This window comes from Periophthalmus magnuspinnatus, chromosome 21, assembly GCF_009829125.3.
Source record: "Periophthalmus magnuspinnatus isolate fPerMag1 chromosome 21, fPerMag1.2.pri, whole genome shotgun sequence".
NCBI lineage: Eukaryota > Metazoa > Chordata > Actinopteri > Gobiiformes > Gobiidae > Periophthalmus > Periophthalmus magnuspinnatus.
The window spans coordinates 17,745,814-17,769,049 of NC_047146.1; positions in this window are offsets into that span (position 1 = coordinate 17,745,814).

Below are 23,236 nucleotides of genomic sequence, written 5' to 3' on the forward strand. Positions count from 1 at the left end.
CACTCATGTGCTATAGGAAATGTATTATTACAGCATCCCAGTGTAATAGAGGAGTGAAATAATGAAAGAGATATAGATTTTTTTTTTTTTTTTGGTAACTCTTGATGGGCTGCCCTTGTGGCTTCCTGTCTGGCAAACTGGGCACTTTTTGAAACATTTTTGAGTTTTGAGTTCAGCTTTTGACATCAGTGCAAACCTATCTACCTCCTTCCTGCCACAGTATGCAACTTTTTTCTTATTAGACTGAAAATATTTTGATGAACTTACCTCCTTACTGTGATTAAGCTTGCACTCCACAAACCTGACTTCTAATTGGCCTGGACTTTCTATTTCCATGGGACGTGCCACCTCCAGAAAGTTGCATACTGTATCTTTGACATACTTGGTGTTCTTTAAAAAAAAAAAAGGGTTATTCTACTGCTTTTGTGCATTCTTTTTTGATTCTGAATAGGTTTGCCATTGAAACCTGGCAACCTTTCTCCCCACTACCTCCAGCCGTACTCCCCAAGCAATAAAATGAACACTGAAAGCCTGTAGCCTGTTACTGTCCATAACAACCCAACTTTAGTACACTCTCCGCCCGCTTCGATCAGGTCTGCCCTTCACTCTGTCTGTTCCCGAACGTGGCGAGCAAGCTAGGAGACACCAGGAGCCCGAGCTGTCGGTTTGCTCCTAAAGACGTGTTCAAGTGGATGTGGCAGCTCTGAGACCGCGCCGATACGGGACAAATGAAAAGCGACACCTCATCTCTGCGTTTGACCACAGCCGACCTACAGCTGTCACCCAGACACCGGCGGTACTCTGCACTCCCAGAACACCTCCCAGCACAACGGTGTCAGACGCAAAGTGATGGAGGGCTGCTCGGGTAAATAAGAATAATATCAAGGACAAGTGATATGGAGCCGACTTAAATTGAACAATATGTTTCAAGTGATGAGGTTTTTGGCTCAGTGCTGATTTGTCATTACGTTGCTAGCAGAGAAAACACACAGCAGAACAAAGATTAATAGTGTGGATCGAAACTGAGTAAGTAACTTGGGCAACAGTTTTTTTTTTTTCTGTTTGTCAATTGTAGTTTCAATTCAAATAGGATACGTAAAGTAATACACAAACCACTGACGGGAAATATTGTACGTGCAGGTCTAAATAATTAAAGAGTACTACATTGTGCATTGGTAAGAAATGACTGTGTGACCCAATTAATTTACTATTCATAACAGTGACCAAATAAATCCAGTGTTTACCATAGTGAGCGTAGTGTGCGTAAGCCAGTATCATAGCAACCAAAGAGCCACTCTGGAGTGAAGATGTTGAAGGTAACGCCAATTCCAGGTCACGCAGCTGGTTTGGCTGGGAGCGGGCACTTAGCAATGCTGTCAATCAAACATGTTGCTAACGCTACCAAAACTGACCTTGGGGAAAGAAGGCAGCTGATTTGGCTCTTATTAATGTTCATATCTTGATTTACATTTTCCGACCAACACTCAAACCACACTCATACGAGGCAGTCTGGGTACAGTGTCTTGCCTAAGGACACAATGACAGTTTTTGCCATTGGTGCTCCACTGTGGCATCTGGTATTCCTAGCTGTCCCCCATCCAAGTACGAATCAGGCCTGGTGTTGCTTAGCTTTTGAAATTTGACAAGCTCTAGCAAGCTGGTATGGCTACTGTGCAAATTTGTATTTAAAGATGCACGGCGTAACTTTTCTGGATTGGGGTGTCAGCTAGCTACTTGCTTGTCTTTTTTGAGATGTTAGTGGTTTGCCTGAAATGTTCCACAGTATATCAATAAACATATATAATATCAATCTCATTGCAGGTGTATGTATTGCTCAAAAATACCATTAAAGATCAGACCTGCAACATTCTCCAAGTTTAGTAATGGGTTAAATGTCATTCTTTGGGACATTCAGGGCAAAGCAATAGCATGCATGGAGACAAGTAGGTGGCATACCCTCTACCAGGAAAATTACAGAGGTGGTATTATGCAAAATTGACTTGATTGACTCTACCATCTTATAATGTTGTTCCCTCATCATGCCTCAAGTGGTTTTAAATGTCATCCATGCATGTTTGAGCAATCCTGCAATCTCTCCCAGGCACTACTCAACCATTAATAAGTATCTAAGAGCAGGATACACACTACACTACAACTTCACAAATCATGAACAGGGTGCACGCTGATTGTGTTGTGATGTCCAAATAGAGTTTACAAAGCCTGAAAATGCACAGTAGGGGACTCTTAAATGTCTACTCCAATGCAAATAAACCAACTGTTTTATTGTCTTAATCCATAATAGTCGATACTGACATTACCAGATCTGATTCCTTATGAAGCTATTCTAACTGGGATCTCCTGACATTTAAAATGAACGACTCTGTGGGCTTTACCCTTGACACCAGTTTTAATCCAGACCTGCTGAAACTTGGCTGTTGAGATTCCAAGTGCGTTGGAGGGGGGTGGATAATGAGACTGCCACAGTGCAAGTTATGAAGTCTGGGGAGAACGTGCGATCAGAAATGTTCTCTAGGAAATGACCAGTGGAAGCAGATGTGAGCAAGGGTCAGTCAGTTGAAATTAGAATACTACATGCAGAAAATGGGAATGGATGTGGTTATGGAAGACGCTGTAGAAGCATGAATCTGTTAAAATAACTGAATAGGGTATTGCTAACTTAGAGCTGTCTCGAGTTGGATTAGTGGCCACTCATTGGTACTGCAATGAAAAAATCCCTCCTGCCCAGAAAGGATTTTTCTCATAGCGTGCAATGTAATCATAAAGTGCTCGTGTTCGGCTGACAGGTCACCTACAGCTTTCACAGAGGTCAAATTGTGTAGTGATTTTGACCTATTTTTACCTCAAAATTCCTCTGTTGTCTTAAAAAAAATGGTTTAATATTTAGGTCTGGCTATGCTCTATGTTTGCTCTAGCTCAACTCAAGCACTGATTGGTTAGAGCTGTCACATGGCATGACATTATCGAGCATGTAAGCAATGTGAACGAGATGAACTGTCATGAACGAGCCGCAGGGTTAGAACATGGTTCAGAAGCTGTTGGAAGCACAAACATTATAATTTATAATTTATTTATTATCCTCTAGCCTCCTTTGTGGCCGCTCTGCTCGTTCTCATCAGTCTCATGGGGGGCATCTGCACTGTGTCTTTTCGATGGGCAGGGCAGGACCAGATGTACCTATCTAGGCTAAACTACCGACATGTACCATTGAGCACGGCCCATTGACTTCAATGGGTGGCCATGTTTAGGGCCCAGGGCTTGTGTAGAAGCAGGGAAAGTTGTCCACTGTGTTTGACCATTTGACCCATTTGACTATTTTGGTTGGAGGCTCTGTCACTGCTTGTCTTCAGAAAATGTTCTGCAGTGTGGTATTAAAGTTATCTACACAGATGACTCATAACTTGGCCTTTTCCCATGTTCTCTAGTTACTTTCTGCATTCTGATATTGGTTATGTTTAAAAGGTATACAATATCACTTTCTGGAGATGTCACCTTTAGTCTATGTTTGGCTAAAAAGTTTCAAACTATGGCTGTAAAGAAAGAAATGATATTTTCTACCTTTGCACTGGTATTGGTTAAAATCAAGAAATAAGCCAAATAACTCCAGGCTTAGACTGCACATGGTGCAGCTCCAGTCCAGTGACCAGAACTATTCTATGTAATTAAAAGTGACAACGGGGTGCTCAGACCTCATGCCGTGCAGTCCGGCAGTGTCGATGGAGGTGACGTGGCTCTCCAGATTATTTCTATTGGGAGTCTTTTTTTGTTTTTTGTTCCCTGCATAAATAAATAGTTACAGCTCAAACACATGGTCTGGCACATGCAGCTTCAAAGGCAGTGACCACAACAGCACAACAAAGCACTGCTCTGAGTGTCACATCACAATGAGACCACTCTGACACAGGAGGCACAGCTCCTACACAGAAAAATCAAGTACAGGGCTTTGTGCAAGGTGAACTGTCAGGACTAGGATACTACCTATCTAGAGGATTAGTCTCATGAACATGTTTTAAAATGAGAAAACTGATCGAAAAGACCTAACAGGAAATTCAAACTGAGATATTCTTGTTGCTTACTCAAAAAGCATTTGATATCTTGAGAGCTGATAAGTTGGAAAATAGCCCATAATTTCAAGCCATTACATTTTGCCTTTGCCCCTCAAAATCTTGCTGCACTCAAAATAGGCTACTTGTGCACATTTAGTCCTGCCATTGTGGTTTATGTTTTGGCCCTTATCTGTTTATTGGTTACCGGGTTTAGATGGAAGAAAGTCGTTGGTATGCAGAGACCATAGCTTCAAACTGCAAAGTCTGTTACAGCTTCAAAAGGTTGTGGTCCTAATAGACTGCCATAGACCAGGAAAGGTGATGCATTCAAAGTGCACTTTGTCTACTCTCACACCTCCTCTGCAGATGAAAACAAGTCCTATGGCTCACCCGACGTAATGGTAAAGTGCCCGATTTTTCTCATGTATTTGAGTAAAATTTGTTATGCTCCAGTACAGATATTTTGTAAAAAACAGCTTAATAACTTTAGACAGCTACATACAGTTTAAAGAGCCCATATTACACTGTTTTCTGATCTACAGTATGTCATAATGTTGTTTCCTCATCACGAACAGACCCTGCCCGAACCGCCCCCCTCCCCGAACCGCCACCTTAACGTGGTGGAGGGATTTGAGCACCCGAATGATCCTGGGAGCTATGTTGTCGGGGGCTTCATGCCCCTAGTAGGGTCACCCATGGCAAACAGGTCCTGGGAGACGGGTCTGACTAAGAGCGGTTCAGAAGCCCTACATGAGGAAAGAGACAGCAAGGCCAGTTACGTCTCCCGGACTGGCATTACCGCGGCCCCACCCTGGAGCCAGGCCTGGGGTGGGTGCTCGGCAGCGAGCGCCTGGTGGCGGGCCTGGTTGGGCCCAGCCCGAAGGAACGACGTGGGGCCGTCCTCCCGTGGACCCACCACCTGCGGGAGGAGCCATGAGGGGCGGATGCAGAGATATCCGGGCGGCAGTCAAAGGTGGGGACCTCGACGACCGGATCTCCGGACATGGAGGCTAGCTCTGGGGACATGGAATGTCACCTCGCTGGGGGGGGAAGGAGCCTGAGCTTGTGTGGGAGGTTGAGCGTTACCGGCTAGATATAGTCGGCCTCACCTCCACGCACAGCTTGGGCTCTGGAAACCAACTCCTTGAGAGGGGTTGGACTCTCCATTTCTCTGGCATTGCCTGCGGGGAGCGGCAGCGAGCTGGTGTGGGCTTGCTCATTGCCCCACAGCTCAGCTGCCACGTGTTGGAGTTCACCCCGGTGAACGAGAGGGTCGCGTCCCTGCGCCTTCGGGTCGGGGACAGGTCTCTCACTGTTGTGTCGGCCTAAGGGCCAAACAGCAGTGTGGAGTACCCGGCCTTCTTGGAGTCCCTGGGAGGGGTACTAGGCAGTGCACCAACCGGGGACTCCGTTGTTCTCCTGGGGGACTTCAATGCCCATGTGGGTAATGACAGTGACACTTGGAGGGGCGTGATTGGGAGGAATGGCCTCCCCGATCTGAACCCGAGTGGTGTTTTGTTATTGGATTTCTGTGCTAGCCACAGTTTGTCCATAACGAACACCATGTTCGAGCACAAGGGTGTCCATCGGTGCACGTGGTACCAGGACACTCTAGGTCGGAGGTCGATGATCGACTTTGTTGTCGTGTCATCTGATATCCGGCCGCGTGTCTTGGACACTTGGGTGAAGAGAGGGGCTGAGCTGTCAACTGATCACCACCTGGTGGTGAGTTGGATCCACTGGGGGAGGAGGAAGCCGGACAGACCTGGCAGGCCCAAGCGCATCGTGAGGGTCTGCTGGGAACGTATGGCGGAGCCCTCTGTCAAAGGGGTCTTCAACTCACACCTCCAAGAGAGCTTCTCTTTGATCCCGGGGGAGGCTGCGGACATGGACTCTGAGTGGGCCATGTTCTCCACCTCTATTGTCGATGCGGCTGCTCGTAGTTGTGGTCGTAAGGCCTGCGGTGCTTGTCGCGGCAGCAATCCCCGAACCCGGTGGTGGACACCGGAAGTAAGGGATGCCGTCAGGCTGAAGAAGGAGTCCTATCGGGCCTTGTTGGCTCGTGGGACTCCTGAGGCAGCCGATGAGTACCGGCGGGCCAAGCGTGCCGCGGCTCGGACAGTCACAGAGGCAAAAACTCGGGGTTGGGAGGAGTTCGGGGAGGCCATGGAGGAGGACTATCGGACGGCCTCAAAGAGATTCTGGCAAACCGTCTGACGCCTCAGGAGGGGGAGGCAGTGCTTCACCAACACTGTTTATAGTGCGGGTGGAGAGCTGCTGACCTCGACTGGGGATGTTGTCGGGCGGTGGAAGGAATACTTTGAGGATCTCCTCAATCCCCCCGTCATGTCTTCCGAGGAGGAAGCAGAAACTGGGGACCCGGAGGCAGACTCGTCCATCACCCTGGCTGAAGTCACCGAGGTAGTTGGTAAGCTCCTTGGTGGCAAGGCTCCGGGGGTGGACGAGATCTGTCCTGAGTACCTCAAGTCTCTGGATGTTGTGGGGCTGTCTTGGCTGACACGTCTCTGCAACATCGCGTGGCGGTCGGGGACAGTACCTGTGGAATGGCAGACAGGGGTGGTGGTCCCTCTGTATAAGAAGGGGGACCGGAGGGTGTGTTCCAATTACAGGGGAATCACACTCCTCAGCCTTCCCGGTAAGGTCTATTTCAGGGTACTGGAGAGGAGAATCCGACCGATAGTCGAACCTCGGATTCAGGAGGAGCAGTGTGGTTTTCGTCCTGGTCGTGGAACACTGGTCCAGCTCTATACTCTTCATCGGGTCCTTGAGGGCTCATGGGAGTATGCCCAATCAGTCCACATGTGTTTTGTGGATCTGGAGAAGGCATTCGACCGTGTCCCTCGTGGTGTCCTTTGGGGGGTGCTCTGGGAGTATGGGGTCCGGGGCTCTTTGCTAAGGGCTGTCCAGTCCCTGTATGACTGGAGCAGGAGCTGTGTTCGCATTGCCGGCAGTAAGTCAGACCTGTTCCCAGTGCATGTTGGACTCTTTGTCACCGGTTCTGTTCATTATATTTATGGACAGAATTTCTAGGCGCACCCAGGGGCTGGAGGGGGTCTTGTTTGGGAACCACAGGATTTCATCTCTGCTGTTTGCAGATGATGTTGCCCTGATGGCTTCTTCGAGCCTGGACCTGCAGCAGGCACTGGGGCGGTTTGCAGCCAAGTGTGAAGTGGCTGGGATGAGAATCAGTTCCTCCAAATCCAAGGCCATGGTTCTCGACTGGAAAAAGGTGGTTTGCCCTCTCCGGGTGGGTGGTGAGTCTCTGCCTCAAGTGGAGGAGTTCAAGTATCTCGGGGTCTTGTTCACGAGTGAGGGAAGGATGGAGCGTGAGATTGACAGGCGGATCGGTGCAGCGTCTGCAGTGATGCGGTTGCTGTATCGGTCTGTTGTGGTGAAGAAGGAGCTGAGCCGGAAGGCGAAGCTCTCGATTTACCGGTCAATCTACGTTCCTACCCTCATCTATGGTCATGAGATCTGGGTAATGACCGAAAGGACAAGGTCGTGGATACAAGCAGCCGAAATGGGTTTCTTCCGTAGGGTGGCCGGGCGCACTCTTAGGGATAGGGTGAGGAGCTCAGTCACACGGTAGGAGCTCGGAGTAGAGCCACTGCTCCTACACGTCGAGAGGAACCAGTTGAGGTGGCTCGCGCATCTGCTCAGGATGCCTCCTGGACGCCTCCCTAGGGAGGTGTTCTGGGCATGTCCCACCGGGAGGAGGCCCTGGGGAAGACCCAGGACACGCTGGAGGGACTATGTCTCTCGGCTGGCCTGGGAACGCCTTGGGGTCCCACCGGAGGAGCTGGTGGACGTGTCCGGGGTGAGGGAAGTCTGGGAGTCCCTGCTTAGACTGCTGCCCCCGTGACCCAGCCCCGGATAAGCGGAAGAAAATGGATGGATGGAAACAAACCTGGAGTTGTGCTTTGTTTCATTCACACATGTTTAACACACAAACAAGTCCTTCTCTCAGACAGACACTCTGTTCCACCTTGTGATGTCATGTGATAATACAAGTGCTCAGAGAATTTTGAGCTTTGGAGATAAATAATAAAGTGTTACTCAAACATGTGTGAATGAACATAACACAACTCCAGGTATGTTTTTGAGGAGGCAATAGCATTATAACATGGCTTAAAAAATGAGAGCTAACAATAATCGGATAATATTATGTCCTTTAGTGAACTGCTGGAAGATGCCTGGAAATTTCTTAGTTAAAGTTGTTGTTATTGTGTAAACTTATTTCACATATCTCTCTATCTTTCTGTAAAACTTAACCTCCCACCTCTACCCAAGCATCATCCTCGTCCTTAACCTTCTGCTTTAGACCCAGGAGCCATGTTTTACCACCTTGCCCCAACCTCTGATCTGAAGGTCGATGGTTTGAATCCTGCTATTGACATACACAGCGTCAGTACAGTTGTGTCCTTCGGCAAAACACTTAAACCTCCTCACCCCAATGTGAGCATACAAAGTTATTTGAATGGGTAAGTGGTTCCTTGAAGGTAGAAAAGTGTTATCATTGATTCCTAAATTGAGTGTGGTTCATGGTTAAGAGTGAAGGATGTTTTAAGGATGTTTAAAGAGCACATATTAACACATTAAACTTGCATTTTGTTACCTTGAGGTGAGTATTTCACATTTTCTAACTCAAAATATTGTCTGCATATGGAAAATGTACTTTTTAAACTGCACCTTAGTTTCCAATGAGGTTGAATGAAGCTTCCTCTGGTGTCTGCCATGAGAATTAACATGTTTAAAGTAAAGAATTTAAGTCCTTTCCCCCTTGTGAATGCTACGCTAATAGAGCCATGTGTTAACTCAATTGACCACATTGACTGAAGAATGAGTGTGGTGATGGTTTATGGGCTTAAACATTGAGCCAGAGTTTCATCTATGGCGCAACAAAACTGTCCAAATGTGAGCGAACCGTTTTCCGAGCGCTCAGAGAAGACAAATCTGAATTTGGTCAATTAAAGAAACAGAATATAACTCCAGGTAGATTTTTGACAAGGGGACAACGTTATTACACGCTTAAAGGTCAAAACATTCAGCTTTGCATAATGTGTTCTTTAGGTCACATTCCTTAAGTATTCAAAGCTGTTGCTATTTTCGACTGTTGCTCTCCGATGTAACTCCACATGGAATACAATGACATTTTATATTAATTACTCTTCCAGCGCTTCCCTTGATATGAGTTTTTATGCCAAAGAATGATTTATATGCTGTGCCCAAGCGCTGTGCTGTTTACCTGACTCCTCATTTACCACAAACACAGTAGCAATTTATTTGTTGCCGATTCACTCTTCTAAAACTAGTGTGTTACATATAAGAGAATTTACAGTATGGATAACTGCAATCATGGCCCTAAGCATGGCCCAATACTCAACTTCAAACTTGATTTTGATAATAAGGAACAGTCTCGATACCAATACTACAATAATAATAGTTTCAACATTAATCCATAGTACTTTCTTTTAATTAACATGAGGTCTTATATCTGTGTAATCCCTCAGTCCTATATAGTCATACATTTGTTCTACACAACTGAAGACTATTCTAAAGCTTTTCGGGAAAGGTTGATTTCTGTCCTGTGAATGTGACTTACATACCTGGATAATTGAGGGATTACCACATGATGATATGAGAGAAAGTACTATGATTTAATGCTGAAAATCACATTCTACTGTCTAAAGAAATTGTGTTTTTTTCATTGTGGTCTCAGAATCAGTATTGTGCATTGCGTCTATTCTTTAGTATTGAAATCAAGTTTGACATTTTAGTAGTCATGACAACACTTCCATGTAGATAGATCATTATAGTGCCTTACTGTGGAACATCCCAAGCTAAGCAAAAACATCTTCACAGAGACAGGTAGCAGACTCTCCCCAAGAAAAGTTACGCAGTGCACCTGCCATACTGCGTAATGTATGGCAAAAATGTTATCCTGCAAAACCTCCACTGTAAGACCTTAAATTTTGCTTCTATTGACCTTATTCCGCCTCGCCCACTTTTGCCTCTAAATGCTACTAAACACTCCCGCTCTTTCTTTGTGGTGGCACTTCTGATTAAGTGTTAATCGCATTAATTTCGATGGAGAATCTGGGAAAAGTTTTGCAGCTAAAATATGACATAAAGTAGGTTGATTTGGGCAAAATGTTCTATGTTCATCTGCATCAACGAGTCCATATTGCACCAGTTCTCTGAGAGACTTTAAAACGGCTCTATAGTTCGTGTAAAACTTACTTCCTGTCAAGATCGGCAGCTCCATGCAAAATAACAACCCGAGTGACAATAGCGGCGCCCACAGCAACTTCTGGAATAAGGTGAATACTTCCAAATCAGGAACATTAAAACAGTCAGAAGTCAGAACTTTTTGCCCTGTCATAGAAATCATGACTCATTTGTTTACTTGCACATGAACACCGACTTTAGCAACGTTTTTGCTACCAGCGCTTTCCATTTTCTCCAACATTTCAGTTTTTTGCTTCCATACTCCCCACCTCTCCTCTCTGCTCTGTGCTCCAGCAATCACAGCATCTCCAACCTCAACTCTGTCCTTGAGTGTTTTCGAGCAGAGCGCCGCGATTGTGCGAGACCGTTTGAGCGCATGAAAGGCCCGCTAATTGCACGCTGGAAAAAAAAGAGAAAAAGTTAGCTTGACATCGTTAGCATGCTACCCACAGGTCCAAATTTTGAGAGTGCTAAATGAAAGCCGGTGAAGTGTGCTTAAGAGGCAGAGAGGGGTCGGGTCTTGCATGCTCCAACGCAATTATGACAGGACGTGAATAATTATAGCGGCTCACAAAAGTGGAGCGGTCGGCCCCTAGCTCTGACGGATGGGTTTGAAAGAGGCAAGAGGCGCTGTTCTAATTGTCGGGGCCCTGGCAGTGTCCCCAGGGGCCCATACCCACTGTATGAATCACAAGCTGTCGGACCCAAATCCTGGTTTATCAAGTACAGGTTTGGTCACTGTTCAGAGTCTATTTTTTTACAGAAGACCTACTGCTTGTAAATGGTAAGTAGTCACATTTTTATATAGTGATTTTGCACTTTACGCGCTTTACATTAAGGAACTACTCACCCATTCACACACATTCATACACCAGCGTAGGCAGACACTGGGGGTGAGGTGTCTTGCCCAAGGACACAATGACAACATTCATCTGTACATCATGGCAACGGACAACAGATTAAAACTAGCCTCTTAGCTAATTCTGGCATGTTAAACAGTTACTGTTGGTCAACATGCATTGTCCACTATAAATAAATAAATAAATAAATCTGTGGGAGCTGGAATCGAACCGCCAACCTCTGGGTAGGGTGGATTTGACCGCTCAACCTATGATGTTTATGTCGAGCGTAGGATTCGAACCGGCAACCTTTGGATCAGTGGACAAACACTCTGAGCTACTTTCACCAACTGAGCTCCTGTCTGTTATATAGTTATAATCTATGACACCTGTGGATTATTATAATTTAGACATTTTAAATTGCAATATTGACCTAAAAGAAGTGACTTAATAAAAGAAACAAGTCTGCTGGTTTCCTCGTTAGCTGCACATCACGCTAGCGAGCCACAGATGTTTTGTTTTTGTTTTTTTCATTTAGCAGTGCCCAAAGCAACTTTCAATTCTGCTGAACCCTTTGTGCATCACCGAATTTGGAGAGCGACTTTGGAGAGCGAATTGGAGAGTGAATTTGAGAGCGAATTTGGAAAGCGAATTGGAGAGTGAATTGGAGAGTGAATTTGGAGAGTGAATTTAGAGAGCAAATTTGGAGAAGGAATTGGAGAGTGAATTTGGAAAGTGAGTTTAGAGAGCGAATTTGGAGAGTGAATTTAGAGAGCGAATTTGGAGAGCAAATTTGGAGAACGAATTGGAGGGTGAATTTGGAGAGTGAATTGGAGAGTGAATTTAGAGAGCGAATTTGGAGAAGGAATTGGAGAGTGAATTTGGAAAGTGAGTTTGGAGAACGAATTGGAGAGTGAATTTAGAGAGCGAATTTGGAGAGCAAATTTGGAGAACGAATTGGAGAGTGAATTTAGAGAGTGAATTTGGAGAGCAAATTTGGATAACGAATTGGAGAGTGAATTGTAGAGTGACGTGGAGAGTGAATTGGACAGTGAAATTGGCGAGTGAATTTAGAGAGCAAATTTGGAGAGTGAATTGGAGAGTGAATTTAGAGAGCGAATTTGGAGAAGGAATTGGAGAGTGAATTTGGAAAGTGAGTTTGGAGAACGAATTGGAGAGTGAATTTAGAGAGCGAATTTGGAGAGCAAATTTGGAGAACGAATTGGAGAGTGAATTGTAGAGTGACGTGGAGAGTGAATTGGACAGTGAAATTGGCGAGTGAATTTAGAGAGCAAATTTGGAGAGTGAATTGGAGAGTGAATTTAGAGAGCGAATTTGGAGAAGGAATTGGAGAGTGAATTTGGAAAGTGAGTTTGGAGAACGAATTGGAGAGTGAATTTAGAGAGCGAATTTGGAGAGCAAATTTGGAGAACGAATTGGAGAGTGAATTTAGAGAGTGAATTTGGAGAGCAAATTTGGAGAACGAATTGGAGAGTGAATTGTAGAGTGACGTGGAGAGTGAATTGGACAGTGAAATTGGCGAGTGAATTTAGAGAGCAAATTTGGAGAGTGAATTGGAGAGTGACTATGGAGAGCGAATTTAGAGAGCAAATTTGGAGAACGAATTGGAGAGTGAATTTGGAGAGCAAATTTGGAGAACGAATTGGAGAGTGAATTTGGAGAGTGAGTTTGGAGAGCGAATTTGGAGAGCGAATTTAGAGAGCGAATTTGGAGAATGAATTGGAGAAAAAATTTAGAGAGCAAATCAGGAGAGCAAATTTGGAGAACGAAGTAAATACAGAGCAGTGGCGGTGAAAACGGGAGTTGGTCTGCAATATGGCGTCTTGAAAATATGAGGTTAAAGAATACTCAAACATGCATGAATCACACCAAAAACAACTTCAAATGAGTGAATGATGAAGGTAAACTGATTTTCAGCAACTACATTTCCGTGGAAGCAAGCAGAAGGAAACCCTCATCTAGATCCAAATAAGAGTCAGGTTTGTGGAGATGCAAGCCTGCTCACAGTAAGGATGCACATTTTTCAGTGCACTAAACACAACCAACATGGGAAAACATGCTTTAATCTCAGTGTGTTTGTGAGAAAAAATTACATACTGTGGCTTTAAAGTGGCTATATTTATTTATTTATTTTACCTTGTACAGATATATTGTAAAAGTAGCTCAGGTGGTCAAAATGGCATCACTATGTGCTGTCTGCATGTAAATATAAAGCGTTCAATCCAAGATGTGCATGTTGGTTGTTTCGCTTTTCATACATTTTAGAGACCAGAGTGCTCATAAACTCATTGTGATGAAACTGTTTATCTTCTGACATTAACGTGTGGCAAAATTATAACTTAAATGGACAACCGTGAAGTTAATTTGACCCAAAATTTAAGCTAACATTCCTGATTTTTAATCCGTGAAAGAATGTGGTTGGTTTTTAAGCAGTTGACGCTAACTTGTTTTGAGATCTCACTGTCACATTGCTAAAATTAGACGCACAAACTTTCAGGCTTTTTTTGAAAATGTATATCCTGCTATTTGGCTTATTTTGATTAGATTGATTATAATGCCGCTACTGTGTAAGTTTTGAATAAAGAGAGTGAAGGGGCAGCTTTAATTTCAAACTATGTAGTATTCTGGTGGTTGAGTCCCGTTTTGTGGAATGACAGAGTTGGTAACCCTACTCGTACAGTTTAGCAGTTCAAATTACTTCTGAATTATCAAAAATGTTTAAAAACTATATTCACAATCGCTCCATATTTACCTGGAAAAATGCAATTTGCCATTTTTCCAAACAATTTAACAAGTCCATCCATACATCTATCCATTTTTATGGTTTATGGTTTATGGTTTATCCGGGGCTGGGTCGCAGGGGCAGCAGTTTAAGCAGGGACTCCCAGACTTCCCTCACGCTAGACAGGTCCCTCCAGCTCCCCCGGTGGTGTTTCTAGGCCAGCCGAGAGACACAGTCCCTCTAGCGTGTCCAGGGTCTTCCCCTGGGGTCTCCTTCCAGTGGGACATGCCCGGAACACCTCCCCAGGGAGACGTCAAGGGGGCATCCGGAAGAGATGCCGCAGCTACTTGGAATGACCCATGAAGATACACAAAAAGAGGACACGTCGAATAAATGGATCTGCTTGTGAGTTGGCCTGGTGATGCAGCCATAGCGAGCGGATGTGTGTGTGCAGTACCTTAAGTCAATAAGAGGTGTGAGAGGCAGCGGCAGCAGCGATCACTCAGTCATTTCATGTGGGAGTCAGAGGTCACGCTGAAGCTGTCTCCAGAGTGGTGGACTGTGAAGGCTGTCGGCGCGGCGACAGACACACTGACGACTGCTCCTGTCACACACACACAGGGATAAATATCGCCGTGAGGACATATCCATCTGCCTGTTTTCATTCAAATTTTTTTTTTTTTTTTTTTTTTTTTGGTCAAGTTCCATCCCTGACATGTTTTTGTCTGGAAAGAAAGATGTCTCCAAAACTTAAATTTTGGAAGAAAGCCGAAAGTGACAAAATATTGCATCTGTCTCCATGAGGTTTTATTGGGCCTATGTAGAATGTGGTTAAAGTGCATGTGACAACTCTTTTTTTTTTAAAACACAGTTAACACGATTATATTTAAGATGTTACAAAAATCTTGCCTAGCTGTTTCTAGTTTTGTAGTTTTAGTAAAGTGTATAATTGTACTTCCTGGTTGGACAGGGGCAGCATTTATGAGCCACCATAATGTTAACAAGGGTCGAAACCTGTCCAAAAACCAGTTGGTTCTAATCTGAAAGAAAAACCAAGACCATTTCCACCATAAAGTAAACCCTTTAAGGTTTTTTTATGTCTTGTTGTCAGTAACATCCCCCCACAGCTCCTCATCCAGTGCCTGATCTGTCATTCCACAAAAAGACGTATAGACATTACAATACAATGGAAACGACTTCACTGACCCTCCCTCTAACTGGAAGTAGCCAGCTGCCATTGCACAATAGTTATGGGTATGTTATATAGTAATGATTTGATAAATACAAATAAATGACACCTTTATTTTGCCAAATCAGTGTCAAAAAATCCTCCCTTGTGTGTAAATTGTCTGTTTGGATGGAATTGATATCAGTGGACGACATTGGTAGAAGATTTCTGTTTTAGGATTCACAGCTACTTCCTGTATTTTTAGGTACTATCCCACCAAACCAAGTAATAATCGGGAAATATATATATATATATATATTAACCTGTCAAATGCACTTTAACTCTCTGGCATCTTAGTCTTGGGTTCAACTCTTGGGCTTTCTGTGTAAAGTTCTTCTCGTTCTGAACAGTATAGTCATAAAATTCCAATACAATGGTTTTTTTTGTTGTTTTTTTTTCAATGTTCTTCGTCTCTGCTTTTCTGTTGAAGGGTTCTTTGAGTGCTTTCAGTTGAAATATCTTTGTTTTCCTGCCAATTACACGCAGGTGGTTTGCCAGCACTTATGGGTATACGCAAAGGTACTTGTGAAGGTGTGCCAAAAGTGTGTTATATAAGCCACTTACTACCTCAAATTAAATGTGACATTCAGTTGTAAACCTGGGCCAAGGCACAGTCTGCAACTACATCTTCTACTCTATCAGTCTGGTCACCGCTCCCTCCATCGCATCTCGAACCTGTTTCAGACATGTACGTCCAATCAAATCAAAAAAAAAAAAAAAGAAAAAAAAAGGAAAAGAAAAAGGGAAAAAGAAGGAAGGGGGAGTGAGAAGAAAGGAAGAAAAGAAGGGGGGAAAAAGGAAGGGGAGAATAGACAAAAAAGAAAAAAAGAAGAAAGAAAGGAAAGGAAGGAAAAAAGGAAAAATAAATAAAAGAGAATGGAGACTAAACCCTGAAACTGAATGTCAAAATTAGTTTTAACTTCATAACTATACTCACTCAGTCATTCATTTTACCTGCTCAAAAATAAAACATTAGCTCATTGTAAGTCCCCGGCCCACCCCCTCAACCCACCCACTCAACCCACCCCCTCAACCCACCCCAAGCTCTGATCATTGTTTTATTTCTGTTTCTTGTCCTTTGCTTTGTACCAGGTTTATCATTTTCTTGTCTGTTTCTTTGTCTCCTTTACATGTTTCTATCTCTTGTCAAGTCATGTTATGTTATGTTTTGTACTGTACTGTTTTTTTGTTTTTGTTTTTTTCACATATTAAAAAAAAAAAAAAACATGTCCGTCCAATCAGATTTGTTTATTTCAGTGACATATGTAATGAAGGAGCTCATTGGTCACCCATATAGCACAAAATTAAGAAATCTACATTGTTTTTCAGTCCCCTGTGATATTTTTTCTCATAAACATAGAGATTTGTTTAAATGCAGATGGACTGTGCATGTTGGCTCATCCACCTGTCAATCACGGCCTTCAATTTGGAGATTCAACAGTGACCAGCCATATCTTCGTAAAGTATTGTAGAAGTGTGTATTCTGGATCAACTAACTTTCCCAAATTAAATGTGATATTTTACATTTGTAAACCTGAAACACAGCCGATCAAGGTGGGGGAAGTGTTTTGCCTAAAGACATATCAACATTTACCACCACAGCCATGGATGCCCCACTGTGGTCTCCCGTCCGAGTAATAACCAGGCCCTGCAAATCCGGCATTGACGAATCTATATGGCCACTGGTGCCTCTAAGCATTACAATAAAAAACAACTCAGAACGGTTGGTTACACCATAAAGTAGAAAGACAAGTGTTGAAGAAGTGCACAAGATAGATGTCATTTTAAGTCAGTCATGGTCTGTGGATTGGCCTGCCTTAGTAGTTACCATAGAAACAGGTGGGTTGGCTGCAGACAGAGAGTGAAGGATGGGCTAAAGAGGCATCGGGTTTGGAGACATGGACGAGAGCAGCGGAGAGGAACCAATGCCATGTATCTGCCCAGACTGCAGACGTATAGGCAGACAGTGCGGATGTGCACTCAATTTGGATTAGTCTGCTCAGGTTCTCACCAAACTGACCATAAAAATATATACACTACGAGTCAAAAGTTGGGACATACTTGCGTACATAATGTGGCAAACAAAAAATATGCTGAAAACTACTTATAATAAACTTGTTTCAGAATTGTTTTAAATGTAAATAGCCACCTTTTGCTTTGAGTCCTGGTTTGTACTCTTGGTATTTCTTGACCCCAGCAAGGCACAGCTGTAAACTCTGCTCCATTTCGGGACACTTTATCAAGAAGCTCATTAAGAGAAGGCCAAGGGTTTGCAGCGCTGCCGACAAAGCAAAGGATGGATCATTTGAATAGGAGATATTTTTCAAAATTTAGTTGAGTTTTGTAACTTTTTCTCTTTGCTGCATGATTCCATTTATCTTGCTTCATATGTCTGATGTTTTCTGTATGTGTTTAAAATGTAGTAAGTGGTAAACATCAAGAAAACATACATTAAATGAGATAGTATGTCCAAACTTTAGACTGATAGTGCATATGAAACAGAAAATATTAACTATATGATGAATTAACTTTAGTACTGAAAACCACTTTTATGACACTCATCGTATAATTAGTACAATTTACACTTGCACTATACTCAAATGTGTGTTTGAATCTATAATAAGCAATAGATTATGTTAGTTTTTGTTACTGTGAGGCTCACACGTTAAAATATAAGAGAAATTCCTCCCCACACATTTAAGTAGAACATACAATGTACATTTTTTTAAGTGTTGTACTTGTATCGGTTCATGCAAGTCATAGGTGCTTCTTTTCAAAATTACTTCTCAGTTTTGTATTTCTAGCATCATAATTATACTGTGATTTTCTGAACTTTTAGAGGCTAGAGCGCAGAACAAGCATGCTATAAGCACACTTCCTGGTTAATGGAAAAGAAAAAAGCTTTACAATTAGATGCAGACAATACACATCTGTCTCATTTTGATCCTATGAGCTGTTTTTACAATATTTCTGTTCTGCGATAAAACTGATTTTTATTACTTTATTGTATTACCACTCATTTAAGTATTAGGTTTTTCTTTCTTTTTTTTTTTTTTTTTTTTTTTTTGTATTTTTGTGTGCATCAAGTTCAGAATTATATATTTCTCTGGCCTCAAGGTAGATTCAAACACAGTCGTCCAATCAGATTTGTTGATATCAGTGATGCATGTGAAACAAACCTCTATACTTTTATTGATATTGACCCATGTTTGGTGTTGAATTCCTCTTTTCCCCCCATTTCCAGCATTAAAATGTTCCAAATGACCGTGCGTTTTTAAAATCCCCCGTTCATCTCTCTGGCTTTTGTTTCCCTCAGGTGCTCCGGACAAACCCAGTCACAATAGCCTCTCCATATCTGATCTGTGTAACTCTCCAAAATGATGACATCGCTCCGGCCGCACACATGCTCTCACAGAGGATTTAATTACAGGGCGGAGATGAAAAGGGAGCACAAACACTCACATACAGGGAATGTGGAGCGGCTGATAACTCCCTGACCAGGTGCTGCTACTCCGGTAATGTTATCTTAATTAGATTCATGATGGAATCTACAAGGACCTGGTTTTGGACTCTGCTTTGGACACGACCACTACCTATCGCACAACGCTTACCTGGTCAGACAAAAGTCAGTCGCATGAGCTGATCTGGAGCCGTACCCTGCCTCCCTGATTTCAGATGGGTTTGACTGATGGAGGGATTAACCTATCAGAGAAATGCCAAAAGAAATAGGAAGAAATATGTCAGTTAAAAAGAAAAAAGGTAGAAGTTATATACAGTATTTTGCTCTGAATGATATGAGAATTTTCTAAAGGCGATGATGTCTTCTGCATTTGAGAAACACGTAATGCAAATTAGTGTCTGTGATTGGACAGTCCCAAGTTAGGACAGAGATTTGAGGCTCTTATGGTCCAATCCCAGAACGTTAACTGGATTTGAACAGAATGTAGAAGGAGCTGGCTGGTCAGGCAAGGAATATACAAACACCTGATTTGAAAGTTTACTTCACACACAGTCATTACCTCTTATGTATACATTGCATTGCATTTCAATTTTGGCATAGAAATGTATTCATTTTTTATGGTAGGAGGGTTTGATTTCAGCTCCAACTTGTGATGTTGTTGTGTCCATGGGCAAGACACTTAACCCTTGTGACTGCAGCTAGTCGGAGGATCAGATGTCGTAGATTGGCAGTGCTGCTTCCGTCAGTCTTCCCCAGGGCATTTGTGGCGGCAGAAGTAATAGACATAAGAAGTTTGGGAGTAAAAGGGTTGGAATTATTAAAGCTGCATGGTGTAACATTCTGGAGGGGGCACATCACCTGTATGTTTCCATGGAAATAAAGTTAAAACCATGCTTCGGGGGATGGATTAGTTGTGTGCAGTACTGTGGAAGATTATAGCCAAAGGAACAACATTTCCATGGAAACAAGCAGGAGGAGGGCAAATAACAGTCAAGTTTGTGGAGATGCAAGCCCACTCACAGTAAACAAGCACAGTTCTGTTCTAATAAACTGTATATTTAATTTTACCCATATACACCTATATATTTCATTTAAAATCTACTTTATACAGCAACATGTCATTTTTAACATTAACATAAGTAAATGTAATGCCATTTGTCGACTTCTAAATACAGCCATGACATTTTTGTAGCTGTTCCTCATCTCAAGCTTCTCTAATATGTGTTCTGCTGTGTAGGAGAAAGTGTCCTGGCAGGTCCACCATCCAGCGGACAGGAGCAGACAGGAGCAGAGCCAGAGGAGCAGACAGGAGCAGAGCCAGAGGAGCAGACAGGAGCAGAGCCAGAGGAGCAGACAGGAGCAGAGCCAGAGGAGCAGACAGGAGCAGAGTCAGAGGAGCAGACAGGAGCAGAGCCAGAGGAGCAGACAGGAGCAGAGCCAGAGGAGCAGACAGGAGCAGACAGGAGCAGAGTCAGAGGAGCAGACAGGAGCAGAGTCAGAGGAGCAGACAGGAGCAGAGCCAGAGGAGCAGACAGGAGCAGAGCCAGAGGAGCAGACATGAGCAGACAGGAGCAGAGTCAGAGGAGCAGACAGGAGCAGAGCCAGAGGAGCAGACAGGAGCAGACAGGAGCAGAGTCAGAGGAGCAGACAGGAGCAGAGTCAGAGGAGCAGACAGGAGCAGAGTCAGAGGAGCAGACAGAGGAGCAGACAGAGGAGCAGACAGGAGCAGAGAGCAGTGGGGTACATTTCACACAGACTGGAGCTGACCTTTACAGCGCTCTCAGCTCCTCGTCTGATTTATGGCCCGGAGTTCCACCTCAGGGAGACCGATGCGTTTATTTACCCTGGCAGAGAAGTAACAAGGTCTGGTGGTACTTAGAAGTCTGTGCTTGGTTAGAGTTGGTTCTTCCTGGTTTAGAATTAGCATAGGCATGTTCAAATCTAATAGAGCTTTCACGAGTAACAATTGTAACGCTGATTTATACAAAAAAAACATTGGACAATGTTGCCAAGTTATTTATAAATGAAGAAACATCCATTCAGTTGGCCGATATCCAAATCCTTTTAAAATGTATTTTTGAGATTACGTCTTGGCACAAAGTCTTCAACACATCATTTATGTTTTATATTGAAGGCTTTTTGCCAGAACGTAATCTCAAAATAAAAAAAATAAGAAAAGTTTTGGACATCAGCCATCCGAGTGTGCTGTGATTTTTTATTTACTTTTTTTTTTTTTTTAAGTTGCTGCTTCTTTGCACATCTATAAAGACATTGATGTGTGTTTTCTGTTTGATTTGGACCAAGTTATTTATGTTATAATTTGATGTTCAAGTCCCCAAGATGATTATCCAGTCAGAAAGCAGAATGAGCCTTGCAGGAGTCTCCCATTTAGTTTGCCACGTTCAATGCTGAAATCCAGTTGGGTTAAACCTAAATTGGCTCTCTCTGATCTGAACGGACACTGCCTAAACCCTAGAACCTGCAGCCAATCATTAAACAGTGCTAGTGCAGCCTCTACAGCTCAGTGAGTGAATTCCACACCTGATTTTTTCTATTTTTTCCAGCTTTTGAGGTCAAAATACAGCCACTGTGTATGCATCTTCTTATAAAGTGTTCTACTACTAATGCTAATGCTAACGTGCTAATTGTTGTTACCTGTACCGTGATGGCGAAACTCCACTCTGGTCACTTAAAGTTGTAAAAAAGTGCTTATCAACTCACTGCAAACTGTTTTAAATGAACTAGTTATGTTTAATACAGTAAAAATCAGTTATAACACTTTAAATATCTATCGTGAAATTGGTGTTCACCTCTTCAGACGACCATTATCTCAATAGCGTGGGAGGTGTCAGGTGAAATTGGAACGGGGCTGTTTAAATGAGAGTCGACGTCACACGGCTCTGCTTATCTCCGCAGACAGCACTAAAAAGCAGTCTATAACACTGCTCTAGGCCCACACAAAATAACAAGAGCATAAACAACTGCAAACAATGCCTCCGAAACAGCAACCAACAAGTTCACAAAAAAAAGAGGAAAGTGAAAGCAGGCATATACTTCACGATTAATGGGAGCGCGTGCTATTTCTGACTCTCTACCGAGCTCCCGTCACCTGTCTGTCACTGTCTGCCAATCACTGCTACCTAACCACACCTGAAGCCATTAAGACTCTATAGAATCTTGTCCTAGTTTGGTCCTGGTTTGATTCGGTTCGGTTTTGAGGTACATTTGGTTTGGTCCTGCTTTATTCTCAGTCAGGTTTAGTACTAGTTTAGTTCCAAGTTTTTCAGAGAACATAAAAATGCATTAGTTTTCTCTAACATACATATATTTCCCATATTCATCACATGGTCTCGCGTCTGAGTGGTGTGTCAAAATATGTTTATTTGGTAAAGTAGTTGTCATCCTTAAATAAAGTTAGTTTTTATTTAAAGGCACAGTATGTACGCAACTAGTTAAAAGTTCATTTGCGCTTTTTCATTTGTTTCTTTTTTATTTCCAAGATTTTTTACGTTATAGCTTCTCCCTGAAAGTATCAAAACTATGAATGACATGACACATAAGGGATGTAGCAAAGAAAATATAAACTCAAAATAACTTAATAGCAACATTTTGCCTTGACTGCCATCTTGTAGTTCTTCTGTAGAATTTCTTGACCCTGACACGGCACAGCTGTGAAGTGAAAATCATTTCATGAGACTTTATCATGAAGTGCAATGAGAGAAGGACAAGGGTTTGCAGCGTTGTGAACAAAACAAAGGGTGGATACTTTAAGGATTTGAATGTGTATATATATATATATATATATATATATATATATATATATATATATATATATATATATATATACATACAAAAGTCACTGACAATTGAAAAAAATCCATAACATGTTCTTTTGTTTCTCAATATTATTATTTTATTTTTTCAGAGCATTTAGAACTACTCTTCTGACATTAATCTGAGCAAATACAGCACCGAAGAACGAACCCTCATTGTACAGTGGTACTTTGAGTCACATGGGTCAAATTCACAAACCCAGCGATGTTACCATCGACATTTTAATACCAGAGATGCTCCAAGTGTAAATGCCATTAAATGAATAATAAGTCGTTTTCAGGTCCACAGACCTGACTAGTCCTGATTTCTTCCTGTGGGGCGATCTTAAAGAAAAGGTGTTTTTTTTAATAAACCTCAGACAAGAAACTACTTAAAACATAATATTGAGGATCAAATAAGAGCCATAAGCCCGGAAATACTTTCAAATGTTATGCAAAGTGTGTTGGATCAGGCTATTCAGTGCAAAACCTGTATATGACACTTAAAAAAAACGGTCATTTGTACTTCTCCTAGTTTAAGTAGTGATAAATTCAAGTGTAAGTGAACAATTATAATCGTATAAATTGTGAAATATCTCAGAAGGTTTAGTTTACCTACTGCTAAAATTTGGTGAGTATAACTATATTTATTTACCTTTTTTCTTTGCTACATAATTCCATATATGTTGCATTGTATATTTGATGTTTTCCGTATGTATCTAAAATATAGAGTAAGTAAGTATGTATTAAAGTATAATAAGTATTAAAAAAAAAAAAAAAACATTGAATGAGAAACTTTTGACTGGCAGTGTAACTTTTCTCTTGGATCTGGATCCACTAT